Genomic DNA, 13,162 nt, shown 5'->3' with positions numbered 1-13,162 from the left:
AAAATTCCAGCCGGGCCCCCGCCCCAAGAGCAGATGACCTACAATGGTATAGCAAGGTCAATCAAACCCTAAATATAGGGAAGGGTGGGCAGGTGATCTGGTGCACGAAGTGAAAGAGAGGAAGCTCAACGTGATCGTGCAGCGGTATATAAAAGTCCCTCAGATGCAAATTTAAGCACCCATTGGTCAGAAGCAGTCCCATGCCTCTGAGGGACCAAACAGGTAGTTGTGGCTATCCAAACATACCCACCGCAACACGTGCTCTCTCTGAGAAGAACCCGATTTACAAGAAGAGCGAACCCTGGCCCAATGTAGGGATTCTGCATGTGAAGCCCTGGGTTTGAATGTCACCTCTGCTCCTCAACTCAAGAAAATGCCTTGGGTGAGTGGGAAACGTTTTTCCCTTCAGTTCCCCTCCTTCTTCACTGCCTCACATATTTTTAAATAACATTTGTTGTTTTTTAGTTTTCTCATACTTTTTATGTATTCCATATATTAAGTGGTATAAAAGGTAAAGGTAAAGGGACCCCTGACCATTAGGTCCAGTCGTGACCGACTCTGGGGTTGCGCGCTCATCTCGCATTATTGGCCAAGGGAGCCGGCGTATAGCTTCCAGGTCATGTGGCCAGCATGACAAAGCCGCTTCTGGCAAACCAGAGCAGCACATGGAAACGCCGTTTACCTTCCCGCTGTAGCGGTTCCTATTTATCTACTTGCATTTTGACGTGCTTTCGAACTGCTAGGTTGGCAGGAGCTGGGACCGAGCAACAGGAGCTCACCCCGTCACAGGGATTCGAACCGCTGACCTTCTGATCAGCAAGCCCTAGGCTCAGTGGTTTAACCCACAGCGCCACCTGGGTCCCATTAAGTGGTATAGGAATGGTCTAAATAAACAAACAGAATAATAAAAGGTATCAGCCAGAAATAATATACTGCTGGGAAAAGTTGAAGAATGAACTTTTCTCTGTATCCGACTGTCATTGATGCAAATGAGAGCCCGTGGCTGGTAGGGGTGTAGATGAATTCCAGATATGCAATTAATAGGCGTGCAACAGGTATGAGTGTCTCCCCTGCCCCGGGGCATTCTTACTTGTCTCCAAGCAAAGCCACAGCTCATGCATATTTTTGGAGAACAAGCACTTCTTAGGCACTTCATAGATCAAAGAATGAAACTGCCATTTCTGGGTCCCAACTGTGCTAAAAAAAGAAATATTATCTTGTTAAAAATGGGAAAACACAGAAACATCAATGCTGCCGTGGCTGGTTGGGAGAGTGAGTAAAAGCCATGAGGTGACAGCATTTCATCTCCATGCACTGAAATCCTTCCAGAGTACCCAGAAGCAACTCTGTAGTGCCAGCTAGTTTGTCTTTCATTTGCTCATATCATTTTCAAATCTTGGCCTGGATAAATATCTTATTGACTGAGGTACAGAATTGGGTTAATGATTCTTTGTGCCTTATTGCATCAATGACTTTGAACAAGGCAACATTCCTCCATGGCGAACGCACCAATCCATTGCTAGGTTCCGATGCTGGCATGAAACTATGCTTTGTGCTAACAGAACCAACACCATTGTTTGGGCTTTCAGGCACATAACAGACAACCCATGGTGTCTACTTTTTGTTTCCCATCTACTCACAGTACTTGGCCTCGTAAGCTCATAAATGTACTCCTGCTTCCATGGTGCAGTAGTCTTTTGAGGCTGAGCAATGGCACAAACTGTAGTTCTAGATCCTGGTTTTTCAGCCTCAACCAACCATAGTTTGTGTGAAGCTCAAGCTGTTTGAACCATAACTTATATCTGAACTTATCACACCTATCCAGAATGCGGCAGCTAGACTAGTGACTGGGAGTGGCCAATGAGACCATATAACACTAGCCTTGATAGACCTACATTGGCTCCCAGTACGTTGGTGCTGACCTTTAAAGCCCTAAATGTCCTTGGCCCATTATACCTGAAGGAGCGTCTCCCCCAGCATTCTGCCCAGACACTGAGGTCCATTTGCTGCTTTTACATTTAAGATGTTGGGTGTACACTTAAGGTCCTGCTTATGGGCTTTCCATAGTCATCTGGTTGGCCGCTGCAAGAGCAGGATACTAGATAGGACTTTGGCTTGAACCGGTAGGCTTCTTCTTAATATGTTAAGTTAGGCATACATCTATGTTGTATAATATATGATGTGTGTGAACAGCCCAAATAACCTAGTTAATGGTTGTGTATATTTCCTAGTGTTGTATTGGTTAGTAAATCTTGTGGTGGCAGCAATGTTGACATCTGACCTTCATGCTCAGTGTTTGCAAGGATGTACAACATGTACAGTACTATTGCATAATAAATCCCAGCTCACACGTGTTTGGAATCATGAAATCCTGGACACCTGGTCTCTTGATAAATGCCAGAAGGTGGGGCAGCGCTGTCCTTCTCACTTTTGCTTAGACTCCAGGAGATCCTGTGTTTCTCCTTAAGCACTTAATTGCTTACAATTAAGTAGTAAATCCTACTTACAATTAAGTACTGTTACAAAGGTACTGCCAGAATGGTTCTTGTCAGGGGGATACATACGATGTGCATACAGAATAAGTACCAAACTTAGGATCATAGAATTGTAGAGTTGGAAGGGGCCATGGGAATAATCTAGTCCAATGCAGAAATCATTTGCCCAGTGTGCAGCTGGAACCCATGACTCTGCGATTAAGAGTCTTGCGCTCTACTCACTAAGCCGTCACAGAAGGCAATTAAATGACAAGGCTGTTAAATGTGCCTTTTCTTTTAATGGCTATTTTTTTAAAGGCAAATTGCATCAGCTGGTGCGGTGGGGTGAAGACCACAACTAGAATCAAAGCCAGCATGGAGGGATATTTAACCCTTTCCTTCCTTGTTGTGGTCCTGAAGCAAAGCCCAGCTTTTAAAGGTGCTCTGCTTTGGAAGAAAATCGTCCACTGGTGCCAACAGGAGATTTCCCTCCACTCCCTGCGCCAAAGCAAATTCCATCATCTGCAAAGAAGATTGTTTAATTTTGTCTGGACTGGGTATCTGTCATCCGAGTCTTTGAATGAAAATGCATTTTCTTCTTTTAAGTATTTTTGGTTGCAGCCTGGGCTAGGCAGGCAAGCTGATGTAATTCCCATAAATATACTCCATATGTCACTTTCTCTGGTGCTTATTCCAGGTTATAAAACCTTGGAAAAATCTGAATAATAATATGTAGAGAGCGGTTGGGTTGGCGAGAAGCATGTTGGCAAAATGTTACCAAATTAAGACATTCACCCTCTCTTTCCCTACCTTATTTATTTAGTCATGAACAGAAGGGAGAATTGTAGTGTCACTTTTGCTGCAAATCCCTTGAAGTGAAATGGGCACAGGGGACTGTCAGGCCAGATAAAGATAATTTACTTGGATACAGACTTTCTTGAGTGACAGGGAAGCAATAGCAATGAAACTTACAATGGAATGCAATGGTCTGACGTGCTTAAATATTAAGGCACCTGCATTTGAATCAGTCATGTGTAATTATTAGTCTCTTGACTCATCACCAGCCTTCAAAACAAGATAAAGGCAGCTATGATAATTTCTTTATACTTTATTAAATGGGACACAGTCAGCGTAGCCACATAAATCATTCAATATTAAGCTGCGAATAGCAGTGCTTTATTAAGAACCCCTACTCAAGCCAGAGGAAACACAAGGAATAACGTTTCGCTACCTCCCAGTGAATGGTGAGCATGGCTTTGCAAGTACAAAGGACGATGGGAAATTCAATCAAGAAACAAATTCTCCTCTCTGTGAGGTCAGGCAATGGTATTATGCACAGATGTGGTTTAGAGACAGCCGAATTGGAAGGTTTTTTTTTATTTATTTCCCTGTTCCATAGCTGGCATTTCCCTCAGCAAGCAGGTGTGCAAGATGCTCGTTTTGCATGTTGTTGTTTAGTCGTTTAGTCGTGTCCGACTCTTCGTGACCCCATGGACCATAGCACGCCAGGCACTCCTGTCTTGCACTGCCTCCCGCAGTTTGGTCAAACTCATGTTGGTAGCTTCGAGAACACTGTCCAACCATCTCGTCCTCTGTCGTCCCCTTCTCCTAGTGCCCTCCATCTTTCCCAACATCAGGGTCTTTTCCAAGGATTCTTCTCTTCTCATGAGGTGGCCAAAGTATTGGAGCCTCAGCTTCACGATCTGTCCTTCCAGGGAGCACTCAGGGCTGATTTCCTTAAGAATGGATAGGTTTGATCTTCTTGCAGTCCATGGGACTCTCAAGAGTCTCCTCCAGCACCATAATTCAAAAGCATCAATTCTTCGGCGATCAGCCTTCTTTATGGTCCAGCTCTCACTTCCATACATCACTACTGGGAAAACCATAGCTTTAACTATACGGACCTTTGTCGGCAAGGTGATGTCTCTGCTTTTTAAGATGCTGTCTAGGTTTGTCATTGCTTTTCTCCCAAGAAGCAGGCGTCTTTTAATTTCGTGACTGCTGTCACCATCTGCAGTGATCAAGGAGCCCAAGAAGGTAAAATCTCTCACTGCCTCCATTTCTTCCCCTTCTATTTGCCAGGAGGTGATTGGACCAGTGGCCATGATCTTGGTTTTTTTGATGTTGAGCTTCAGACCATAATTTGCGCTCTCCTCTTTCACCCTCATTAAAAGGGTCTTTAATTCCTCCTCGCTTTCTGCCATCAAGGTTGTGTCATCTGCATATCTGAGGTTGTTGATATTTCTTCCGGCAATCTTAATTCCGGCTTGGGATTCATCTAGTCCAGGCTTTCGCATGATGAATTCTGCATATAAGTTAAATAAGCAGGGAGACAATATACAACCTTGTCGTACTCCTTTCCCAATTTTGAACCACTCAGTTGTTCCATATCCAGTTCTAACTGTAGCTTCTTGTCCCACATAGAGATTTCTCAGGAGACAGATGAGGTGATCAGGCACTCCCATTTCTTTAAGAACTTGCCATAGTTTGCTGTGGTCGACACAGTCAAAGGCTTTTGCATAGTCAATGAAGCAGAAGTAGACGTTTTTCTGGAACTCTCTAGCTTTCTCCATAATCCAGCACATGTTTGCTATTTGGTCTCTGGTTCCTCTGCCCTTTCGAAATCCAGCTTGCACTTCTGGGAGTTCTCGGTCCACATACTGCCTAAGCCTGCCTTGTAGAATTTTAAGCATAACCTTGCTAGCGTGTGAAATGAGCGCAATTGTGCGGTAGTTGGAGCATTCTTTGGCACTGCCCTTCTTTGGAATTGGGATGTAGACTGATCTTCTCCAATCCTCTGGCCATTGCTGAGTTTTCCAAACTTGCTGGCATATTGGGTGTAGCACCTTAACAGCATCATCTTTTAAAATTTTAAATAGTTCAGCTGGAATATCATCACTTCCACTGGCCTTGTTATTAGCAGTGCTTTCTAAGGCCCATTTGACTTCACTCTCCAAGATGTCTGGCTCAAGGTCAGCAACCACACTACCTGGGGTGTACGAAACCTCCATGTCTTTCTGGTATAATTCCTCTGTGTATTCTTGCCACCTCTTCTTGATGTCTTCTGCTTCTGTTAGGTCCTTACCACTTTTGTCCTTGATTATGGTAATCTTTGTACGAAATGTTCCTTTCATATCTCCAATTTTCTTGAACAGATCTCTGGTTTTCCCCATTCTATTGTTTTCCTCTATTTCTTTGCATTGCTCATTTAAGAAGACCCTCTTGTCTCTCCTTGCTGTTTTTTGGAAATCTGCATTCAGTTTCCTGTATCTTTCCCTATCTCCCTTGCATTTTGCTTGCCTCCTCTCCTCCGCTATTTGTAAGGCCTCGTTGGACAGCCATTTTGCTTTCTTGCATTTCCTTTTCCTTGGGATGGTTTTCGTTGCTGCCTCCTGTATAATGTTACGAGCCTCCATCCATAGTTCTTCAGGCACTCTGTCCACCAAATCTAAATCCTTAAACCTGTTCCTCACTTCCACTGTGTATTCATAAGGGATTTGATTCAGATTGTATCTTACTGGCCCAGTGGTTTTTCCTACTTTCTTCAGTTTAAGCTGGAATTTTGCTATAAGAAGCTGATGATCTGAGTTACAGTCAGCTCCAGGTCTTGTTTTTGCTGATTGTATAGAGCTTCTCCATCTTTGGCTGCAGAGAATATAATCAATCTGATTTCGATGCTGCCCATTTGGTGATATCCATGTGTAGAGTCGTCTCTTGTGTTGTTGGGAGAGAGTGTTTGTGATGACCAGCTTGTTCTCTTGACAGAACTCTATTAGCCTTTGCCCTGCTTCATTTTGAACTCCAAGGCCAAACTTGCCAGTTGTTCCTTTTATCTCTTGATTCCCTACTTTAGCATTCCAATCCCCTGTAATGAGAAGAACATCCTTCTTTGGTGTCATTTCTAGAAGGTGTTGTAGGTCTTCATAGAATTGGTCAATTTCACTTTCTTCAGCTCCGGTAGTTGGTGCATAAACTTGGATTACTGTGATGTTAAAAGGTCTGCCTTGGATTCGTATCGAGATCATTCTGTCATTTTTGAGATTGCATCCCATTACAGCTTTTGCCACTCTTTTGTTGACTATGAGGGCCACTCCATTTCTACTACAGGATTCTTGCCCACAGTAGTAGATACGATAGTCACCCGAACTGAATTCGCCCATTCCCTTCCATTTTAGTTCACTGATGCCCAGGATGTCTATATTTATTCTTGTCATCTCATTTTTGACCACATCCAGCTTACCTCCACTCATGGTTCTTACATTCCAGGTTCCTATGCAATATTTTTCTTTACAGCATCGGACTTTCCTTTCGCTTCCTTTTCCTTTCGTTTTGCATAGTATAAAGCATATTTAAGGTCCTCCCACCGTCATTTGAAGCACTGCGGGCCATTAATTATATTTTTGTGGCGGCATACAAAAACACCTTTTGTAGCCAGGCAGTACATAAGCACGTTTCGAAAAGCCCTGGGCACAAAGAGCTTGCAAGGTAAGCAACAGATAAGAGACAACAGGTGAATGTAAGCTAAGGATGAATCCACGTGAAAAGAGAGGGCTCAGCTCAGCAGCTGAAATATCCTTAGATGTATTTAATAAATGGGACCATTTCCTACAAAACAGCCTATTTGTATTCCTACACTTTTTATAAGGCTCTTTTGTGTTCTTATGAAGGCTTCCTGGGGAAGGTAAATGTGTTATTGGCTGCAAGATGTCAGGGATTAAAAGCAGGTATTCAAATGCCATAGGTTAGTGGAATGAGTTATAGGCATTATTTAAAGCTCCAATAAGCACATGGATACCTTGGGGGGGGGCAGGGCTCCTTTCTTCTGCATGTCAGAAACATTGTGCACTATATTTGCATACAGGGAGTAGGAATGGAGAAGAAATCTGATTCAGGTCACATTAAAAGCAAACATACATAATTCACTCTTTCCAAAATAATGGAGTACCAAAACACAGTCACCTTGGAAATCTGTATTGTACTCTGACTTTTGAAACGCAGTTCTCCAACCAAGTAAGGAGTACGTACAGAAATCCATGTAACATTAAAAAGGCATTATTTTAGGGGGAAATGCTTTGCAAAATTGTGTATGTTGAACAAAACAGTGTACAAACATGTGCATTTGCACTAAAATGCTAATGAATCTCCTAGAGGATAAAAATAAATAAATCACAGTCTCATGTGGGGAATTAAACTTAAGATTGGAAAAAATCGAAATGGAGAGAAAATGAAATGGACAGATTTGCTGATCCCTAACATGGAGCAATCCCTACTTTGCTTTATTGTTCTCTTGGTCCACTTACCTGTCGGAGCTGTTGGTTTGTGGTATAGGTTTTAATACATGGATCAGGAGTGCTCTCACTATACAATTGCATGTCTGTTGATGTTTGAATTATTGAACTCCACAGGCCATAGCTTGGAGGCAGCTCCCATCCTTTGTACACAGGTACAGTTCCCAGCATCTCCAAGTAGGGTTGGGAGGATGCCTGCCTGTGATGAAGTAAAGCTGCTGCCAGTCAGTGCCAACAATGCTGAGCTAGATAGGCCAATAGTCTGACTCAGTATAAGGCAGTTATCTATGTTCCTCATCCCACTGGCTCCTCTCCTCTCAATTTTAGCAAAATTGTGCTCTTCTGCAGCCTTCTCAGAAGAGTTGTTTAGGTGGGTCAACTCAAAATGGAATAGATCCCTTCTGGGCCCTTGTAATCCATAGAATCATAGCTTCTGAGTTGGAAAGGACCACAAGGGTCATCTAGTCCAACCCTTGCAATGCAGGAATCTTTTTGCCCAATGTGGGGCTCGAACCCATGGCCCTGAAATTAAGAGTCTCCCATGCCTTAAAGCCCTATACTGTACCACAAAGAACAGGCACATGAAACCATTTTCCAACAGCCTTATTGTGCACCTGAAGAAGTTAGATGCTTAATGAGAAATGACACTGTCAGGATTAAAATAAAGCAACGTCTAAAATAGCTTGTGAAACAAGTAATGGAACACATGATTATATTATGAGAGTAAATTACAGTAAATCTGGTTCCTTGATTATTGCTGAGCTTGATGAGGCTAATCTTATAAGAGCATTTTGAGAAAGTTAATGCTGGTGGACAAGGAAAGACAATGCAGCATTTGGGAGATATGCAGACTTTTTTTGGCTATGTACTTACTGGACTGTAACAACAGATAAACTGGTATGGAATCCAGCTTTAATATCTAGCAATAGGCTTGAGCAGGGCTCCTGCAAAATCTCTCTCTCTCTCTCTCTCTCTCTCTCTCTCTCTCTCTGTGTGTGTGTGTGTGTGTGTGTGTGTGTGTGAGAGAGAGAGAGAGAGAGAGAGAGAGAAACAGAGAAACAGAGAAACAGAGAAACAGAGAAACAGAGAAACAGAGCTTACACTTAATGGTGTGATGAATTGCTTGGGTGAGTCAGGATAACTGCCGAGTCCCATCCAAAGTGGAATAGCAACAGTCCAACAACATAAAACATTATATCTGCCCAACATCAATCTACAAATGGCTGTCATTGAATCTGCTCCCCCAAGGAATAGCCCCACTGATCCTCTGCAACCAGTTCCAGTCAGGCTGGCAGACAGCAGTCCTGAATACCCTTCAGAAACTAGGTTTTGCCCCTCAAGCCCCTGTAAGTCTGGGGTTGAGCCAAGCAAAAGCTATGGTTAGGCAAAGAATCATCCATACCGAGAGACAACAGGATCGCTCAAGGTGCCCTGACTATAAAATTGGAGAACTCAAGAGATATATAGCTGCACTGGCAGCATATCTCTACTTTCTAGTATCCAAAAATGCAAGAAGGGCCTTTACTCTCGCCCTCGCCGGTCCTGGAAGGATCCTTTTAAAAAGTCCCATATGTTCAGAGAATCAGTGCCTGTTCATTGGGGGAGATAGGAAACTCAGAGCACTTACTCTTTAGATGTCCCTTTTATGAAGAAGCATGTAGTGAGATCATTGATCCCCTGCTGGTGAGGCTCTCCGACCTCCCAGAAAAGCAAAAATTTGATCTTCTCCTGTTAGGCAAAGATCAAAAGACAACCCGGATGGTCGCCAGATTCTGCGTTCAGATCTGTAGGTGCAGACCGCCCCCACCCCCCACCCGATCCAAACTAGTTTGTCAAGAAAATCCCCAAACTCGGTCCCTCGGGTGACTCTGGGTCATTTCTCTGCAGTAGCTTATCTCAAAGTTTTTAGTATCTATACCAGGCATCCCCAAACTTCGGCCCTGCAGATGTTTTGGACTACAATTCCTATCATCCCTGACCACTGGTCCTGTTATCTAGGGATCATGGGAGGAGTTGTAGGCCAAAACATCTGGAGGGCCGCAGTTTGGGGGTGCCTGATCTATACGCTTATCGCATTTATAAATTTTAAATTTATTGTTCAATGTTTTAAATGTTTGTGTTCCTTCTGGGATTGTACCCCCAAGTGTGTTTTATATGCTGGTTTCCGACCGTAATAAACTATCTATGATGTGAAGTTTTAGTACAGGTGTTCCCTTGTTGCAATGATGTTGATGTGTGGCCAAGGTTGGATGGAGAAAAAGATGTGATGGAGGGCAGCAGCCAGACATGCTACCCATCATTCCACAACTAAATTAAACAATGTTTTATGCTCTGTAGGGACTTTAGAGCTTCTCAGGTTTGGGGAGAATGTGCAATGAATCCCTGGACCTGTTTCAAATGAAAGGTCCCCTTCATGTACACAGTGTTCAAGCACAACATCAAAGCGGAGGTGGATAGTCTTTATCAGGACTGAAGGGAAAAAGGTTTGAGTATTATTTTGTAAGCAGATGGTTTGCCTTCTTCCCACACCATATGGTATACACAACAGATGCATCACATTTCCTTCCGATTATAATGGATGGTTAACATTAGCTACATGCCTGTACTTGTATTAGATGTGCAAGAAAAAAGTACTGTATGCAAATATAGGAAAGTACAGGTAGGTTCAGTCTAGCAGCTAGAATGTGAGCATTTGAGTGGGTTTTCAGCATCTGATACCTCAGCTACTGTATGGACTCATTGTGAGAGGGCATGAATCTGTTCAAGTAAAAAGAAAAAAAGCCTAATAAAACTGAAATGAAGCATAAGCGACTGTCTTCACTTAAGGATTGCAAAAAGAGAACTGGAGGACCAGGCATGGTAGGCAATAAGTATTCTAGGAGGATGCCGGGGAAGGGGGGGGTGATGAAAAATGTGTGTTTCCATTTGTGAACGTTTTTAGCATGCACAAAACCTTTAACAACTTGGACCCATTAACCTGTCAAGCTGCCTATTATGGAGCATTTCCACGCCCCCCATTTGATATCTGAGGAATGCAGTTTTTTAATCACACACATACACACTTTCTTCATACATGGCCTCAGGGCTTTTTTTCAGCCAGAATTCGTCAGAACTCACTTCCGGCACCTTTCAGGTGGACGCCGTTGCCATTCTAAGAGAATGAGGGAGGTGTTCATGGTGAGTTCCAGCACATCTTTTCCTAGAAAAATAGCACTTCATGGCCCAGAACTGTGAATGGGCATCATTCTTGCAACTGCAAGATAGGCTCAATTAACATTACAGTACTTCCTGTTCTCTCTAATGCTCAGTCAATGAAGATTCAGGGATACAGGTGAAACTCAGAAAATTAGAGTATCATCAAAAAGTGCATTTATTTCAGTAATGCAACTGATTCTTTTTAATTTTTCCTTTAATTTTTACAAATTCTTTCTTTTGGAAATTCCACAGTAATAAAACAAATCATAGCTGCCAAGTTTTCCCCTTTCTTGCGAGGAAGCCTATTCAGCATAAGGGAATTTCCCTTAAAAAAAGGGATAACTTGGCAGCTATGAAACAAATAGTTACAATAATACAAAAATAAACAAAAATAAGCATTGCTATTACATTTCATTAATTACATTCCATTTATAATTGACCCGCCTAACGACAAATAATTACAATTAGAACAAATAAAGGCTTGACATATCTTGCTTTGCATGTCATGCATCTATCTCATATATTGGTTTCACCTTTTGAATTGTGTTACTGAAATAAATGCACTTTTCGGCGATATTCTAATTTTCCGATTTTCACCTGTATGGCTATATACTTCCTGGGCAATGGCAGTGCTTCCGTAATTCCACTGTAAAATGACACTCACTAGAAAGAAGGCTATGATACAGATTAATTAAACCAAAGGCAGACAGAACTAATTCAAGTAAAGCTTTGACCAGATGTCTTTCATGGCACTGGATATTCTGTAATAACATGCAGAACTTTTGTATCTGCAAACAAAGGAAGCAAGGCAGAATGTTCCCCATGCCTACATTACATTCCATGCACATTGGCATAAAATGACACAGACTGTTCTGATTATGAAGGGACATTATTCTTTTCAGATTGTAGATTGGTTCTTTAAGTACTCGGATGTGTTGAAAGAGAGAGAAAATGACAAGGCATTCAAGTCTGTAATTAGCAAACTTAAAGCAGCGTTTGCTAGAAATGAGATACTATCAGAAATGGTTAGTGACCTCTTGTTGGAGGAGGACTGAGGGTTTTACAAAGCATTTGGGGAAGCTGTTCAAAGCATTTGAGCACAAATGCAATTTGAACCTTAAAATTATGATGCAAAAGAAGAAGAAGAACAAAAACCACAGGCTCTTTCTCAGATTTCAGAGAGTTTTCCAAATGGCATGCTAAATTTCTCTTCTTAATATTGCACATAGCCATAACTTGCCATTCATTCTACACCCATTTCAGATTTAGCAAAAGAACAGTCCAGTTACTGCATTGGCAACTTGAGTCAGCAAGACAAACAGCCCCCAATCTGCATCATTGCATCACCACCAGGCTCTGAAAAGCCACACCAAACAAATAACAGAATGCCTATGCTATTGAGAAGGGAATTTCAGTAGCTCGCCATCCAGGAGTAAGAAATTCTGTCAAAATGACCTATTCGGCACAACCATTAGAGATACTGGGGACCCCCTTGGCCTTTGTGTGTAGGCATTCTAGCAATATTCCAGCATTTGACCCTAATCTTGCAAAGTTCAGCACAGGTTGTAAAATCACACCCAAAGAGGTTACAGTTCATGGCACATTGGGAGATTCAAGTGTCAGCACTGATAGGAGATAATAGATCTGAAGACAGCAATGAGGCAGGGAGCAAACAGGGATGTAAGGCAGTGCAAGAGAGGTTAAACAGCAGTTTTATGTGACAGTCTGGGAACAAGAGGCAAAAACAGAGCATAGAGAAGAAATATATTTTGGGGTTGGGAGCACATAGGATGGTATCAGAGAAGCATGAACTATTAAATATTTTTGCATGGGTGCATATATAGCATATATATTTTTCCACGGCCTATTTATCAGGCAGTTATAGAATACTACTTTTAGAAGGCAGCCTATATTGCTGCCGACATTTTAATGTTTTTTGGTTCAGCACACAGTGGTCCAGACCAAGTGACAGTCACATATACTAAGGCAGGGATGGGGATCCTGTAGCCCTCCAAATTTTGTTGGGCTAAAACTCTCAACACCCCTGAACATTGGGTTTGCTGGCTGAGGCAAAAGGAAGTTATAGTCCAACAACATCTGGAGTGACCCAGGTTCCCCATCACAGTACTAAGGCTTATTATTAGAAGTGTAGTGACCCTACATAACAGGTGGGCATGTATAGTTGTGAAGTGGATATGAAGGTGC

The sequence above is a fragment of the Zootoca vivipara genome, chromosome 5, assembly GCF_963506605.1.
Source record: "Zootoca vivipara chromosome 5, rZooViv1.1, whole genome shotgun sequence".
Taxonomy (NCBI): domain Eukaryota; kingdom Metazoa; phylum Chordata; class Lepidosauria; order Squamata; family Lacertidae; genus Zootoca; species Zootoca vivipara.
This window is presented reverse-complemented; position numbering follows the sequence as displayed.